This window comes from Sycon ciliatum, chromosome 11, assembly GCF_964019385.1.
Source record: "Sycon ciliatum chromosome 11, ocSycCili1.1, whole genome shotgun sequence".
In the NCBI taxonomy this organism is placed as follows: Eukaryota; Metazoa; Porifera; class Calcarea; order Leucosolenida; family Sycettidae; genus Sycon; species Sycon ciliatum.
The window spans coordinates 28,520,341-28,524,970 of NC_088653.1; the positions used below are offsets into that span (position 1 = coordinate 28,520,341).

The following is a 4,630-nucleotide window of genomic DNA, read 5'->3' on the forward strand; positions in this document are numbered from 1 at the left end:
GCAGAATTCGAGGAATTGCCCCGACTGAGAACGAGCATAAAATGGCATCTGAAAAACAAGGGAGATGCACAATGAGGCTGTTATACACGCCTGCTATTGAAGGCAGAATTGAAGGTATTTTTGGCATAATCAGGTCCTTTTTGAGAAGGAGCATAAAATTGCATCCGAAAAACAATCGCAGATGCCCAATGAGGCTGTTAAATACACACCTCCTAATGAAGTAGGCCTTGACGAATTATGCTAATATTTTCGTGAAATTATGCTTTTTGCATTGCTGAAAAAATTGCAGAATTATGCTACTGTATTTTTATGCTAAAAGTTATCATATTATGCCGTATTATGCTCCCATATGCTGCTAATGCATAATGGTTCAGTGCAAAATATTAAACAGGGGAATTTTTGTAGAGGGCGTTGTACTGTAGCAGCAAAAGTTCAACGGGGTCAACGCACCGTCCGACCTAGCTACGACCATCACTGATTGTAGTGGCCTGGACATGTTATCACAGTCCGTGCGCCAAATTCAAAAAAGTCGTCTAGAAGTTGCACTTTTATTTGCAACCGCGGGAAATTTGAGAGGTCTGGAGAAGAAAATTCTCAATGGGACTCACAATTGACAAACAAGACGACGACCAGCGCTCGAGCATAGTACCTTTTCGCCATTCCTTCGTGCATGATACCTATTCTAATTGATAAACACTACCCTCATGTTTCGTTTCATGCGCAACGGACGAAGCGAAGTGTCTTTTTTCGTCCACGAAAGAAAGGTAAGGAAATTGTCGTCTTCGCGACACCCTTCGGATTATTTAGTGGGGCATTGTGGGCCAAGGATATTTTTTCTTTTTCTTTACAACTGTCCCCAGGTACTGAGACGGCGCTGATATCCTAGGAGTTCTGTTAGTGCAAAATGCCAGGTTACTGACTTATGGCGAGGTTTGTCCACCCAAAAATATGGGAGATTTCTTGGATAACATACACACATAATACAGTGAATGGTATTGCAGTGGGCATCCAAAACGGTTGAACCAAACAAATATGGTATGATACCTAGAGGCTAGGCACACAAAAATCACTCAGGAATTGGACGCAAGTCCCGGGACCTTGGTGCGTCATTACACCCGGACATTGAATGTTTGCCGGCACACGGCTTTTGCTCCACCACTTCATACAAGCTTACGCACTCACTCAATTCGAAAGACTGGAACGAGACCAAACCGAATGTGACAACTAAGAGCGAGTTGTGCATTTGTTGGAACAACGTTCGGGCATTGCGAGAAGGATATCAGCAGGGTCCAACAATGGCAGCAACAGCACCAGGTGATGATGGAGTACCAAGGAGCTTGTATCATGCACATTACAGTGAGCAACAAGAGAAACCGTACTGTGGTACGTGAAATCAGAGCCTGGGCAGGATGATCGACACTGTACACTGTGCTACAGCGCCTCAATTGTGCGAGAGAAAACAAACAGACCAGCAAGCACAGATCATGAACTGGTACACAACATTGACAAAGCACAAACCGCACAGCAAAGTTACAGGGCATAGCCGAGCGTTTTGTTGCCAATGAATTGCTTGAGAAGGGAGCAGTATTCCTTGTAACATTGCATGGAGTAAACGAGAACGCAGAGTCAGAACCAGGCGTAACAAGGCAAGACGGCTACTGTACAGGGGCAGGCTTGACGATCACTTGCATACTCGCAATTTTGGTACAACCAGGAAATTAGGCATCACGTCATACCGAAGTGGCTTCAACACGCTACATTGCATTCATAGCTGTACGGTGAACCTGTTACACGAGCTTCTGTGAAACAGACAGCATGCCAATGACCTGCAAGCACCAACAAACGCAGCCGGTAAAACAAACGCTACATAACTGCCCAACATAAACTTGTACATGCTGATGAGAAGCAAGAATGTGCTTGATGTTGGAAGTTATGCTCGCATATTCAAAAACATGCATGGAAAAACATCAATGACATTGTTCACGAATACAACAGAAACATCATACAGGGAGAGTAAGTAATCCTTCCTCCGTTTTGTATACGCGCACGCGCGCGCGTGTGGTAGATAAATCCGTTTGGCATGACTTTCGATCGAGGTTGCGTTCACCGTAGAGATAGGTGAACTCGAAGCCAACACCTCTCACTTTCGCTCTACTGCCCCTTTGGGGCCGATGCGATCCTTGTGCTAAGTTGTGGTAGTGGCTCAACAGAACAGGACAGGTGTGTGTGTGTGTGCACACGCGCGCGTGCGCGCATGTGTGTGTGTGTGTGCGTGCGTGTGTGTGTATGTGTAAGTGTGGTTTCTGAACTTTTCTCACAATCGTATAAGTTTCAAATTGTCGTGAAAACCCAGCTACACTGTGACCGGTACAATCGCATGTCGTTTACTAGTATCTGGCGGTCAGTCACATGGCATGTCGGGTATCCAACAGCACCGCGCTGACAGCTTATAGACCTTATTTATAGTCCTACTTCAAGTAAATGTAGACAGTCAGCATCATGAGAGTTGCCATTACGTAGAGTTAAATACAAGCCAGTCTCTAGAGATGAGCACGACTGTCTCAGGGTAATACTAGTGATAAATACAGGTACTTCGAAGTACTGTCTTTTTTATCTGTTAAGTTAACACAAGATGGCTTTGTAGCTTCAGTCGTCCAGAATATTCATTTTATTCCGCGGTTGCCGCATAATCGACACGCAACTGTACTTGTGCAAATCTCCAAACGCTACGTAATTGGCCGACATTTACTTGTCCACGGTGATGAGAAGCACGGCTCTCCTAATTTTTAAATCATGAAAGGATTACATATGCAGGTACATGCATACAATGTGCACTATCCTGAAGTCGTGCGCAAATATTCAAAATCATTCACCGAACACAGAGAGGCGCACATACCGTAAAGTACCGCGAGAGCGCCCCACCTTGATTTTGCTGCGACAGATTTATATAATACAGCCAGGGAAAGGAAAATCGTGTGGCAGAGTGCAACGAAGTTCGTACGGTGTGAGCAACTTAGTGTACTAAGGTCACACTAAGCAGGTTTTTGTGTGGAGCTCGTGTCCGCTCGAAGGCACAGATTGTCTGCAGAACGTGCAATATGTGTACAAAGTTCGTGTCGTATAACCTACAGACCGGAGACCACCCCCACAATACGACCCCGAAAGGACGAGATGGTGGGGCGCTCTGGCGGTACTTTACGGTACATGTAAATACGAAGGAACCACATGCCCAGCAAGGAGATTAGTCATTACTTTACTTATGAGTTGATGGATAGAAGTTTCCTTTCAGCTGACCATTACCACTCATGAAAGCAATAGTGAGTGCTGTTGTTCTGATTCACAGGTATATATTCGGTACTTAGCGCAATGTGTTTTCGAAGCTAGGCACACGATTTGCATGAGGAAATCATGCAAAGATGTGGCATAAGGCCCTACAAACATGACCTAGGTAAAGGGATGCTATTATTTGCATTTGCAGTACTTTGCCATAGGATAATTTGTGTATGATTGTGTTGATCAATTTCACATAATTTCACGACAGGTCATAGTTTATTTAGTGGGGTGTTGTGGGCCAAGGATCTACGACCATGTCTTTTGCATTTCGAACAAGTAGACACTTTCAACAATTCATACAAGAAATGCCTTCAGTGCAAAACATACCGTTCGGACACACCAGGCAGTCCTTTCCAGCCTTGATTTTCAAGTGCAGACGTATCCACGATGACCTTCGAGTGAACTGCGGCTTGGAACACTTTGAATACGAACCACACACTCAAACTAACTAGACCACCGCATAGCTAGTGTATTCACGGAGCCAAAGAAGTCTCCTTCTGCCCCCACAGGGTCTTGGTTAGTTCTCTAGAAGGGACGAGAGCCATACCTAAATTCAATAAATTCTCCAATTCCAAAAGCCTCAAATGAAGGCGTCTTGGTGACTTCGTTTCCCGCGGTTGCAAATAAAATCAGCCCTTGAGTACCCCTTGGCGCACGGACTGATCAAGGGAGTCGTAAACCTATAACTAACTAGTGCATCTACTTGTACTTGTATTTGTAGAACATGTACAACTGTATGGAATTTTGATGCGAACAGGCGGATTATTACAATTTTATGCGATTCGTATGCAATTTGCCTCGAATTATGCGATTATTCGATTTTCAAATAATCTACGTGGAGATAAAAGTTTAATAATAGCTATGAAAGGTATGAATGCCGCAGACATCACCACGCAACATGACAATTTGTTCAAGGTTTGGTTTTGTGTGTTTCCAAAATCGATTTTCACGCTCCGATCATCAGTGGAAATACGGAACTAAAGAGATCAAGGGAAAAAAACGAAGGTTAAAAATCCAAAGAAGTGTGACACATGACGGGTAACTTGTGGTAAGTATTACAAAAAGTGAGAACTAAAATACAGAGTAAGTGTGACAAACGGGCATGAACAGTGCAGAAACAACTCATGAACACGGGGTGCAAACTCACGAAAATAACCTAAGTGCTAAAACATGTTCTTTTTGCTTACACAAATCGGGCTTATGCGTACGAATACAAACAGCTTCAAGGACGGGCACGGCACATAACGGGCACGACACAGTACAGAGAAGTGGGAATCATCATACACACTCAAACAAT

The 4,630-nt window shown here is 44.1% G+C and overlaps 1 long non-coding RNA gene across 1 annotated transcript; it reads right to left on the minus strand.

The window, feature by feature from the left end:
- Positions 1-1,186: 1,186 nt before the first annotated feature.
- Positions 1,187-3,992, minus strand: LOC135827447 (uncharacterized). Its single transcript, XR_010555447.1, has 2 exons — positions 3,661-3,992; positions 1,187-1,826 (listed from the first exon to the last, which is right to left on the minus strand). It is a non-coding gene; the product is annotated as an uncharacterized LOC135827447 (long non-coding RNA).
- Positions 3,993-4,630: the final 638 nt, after the last annotated feature.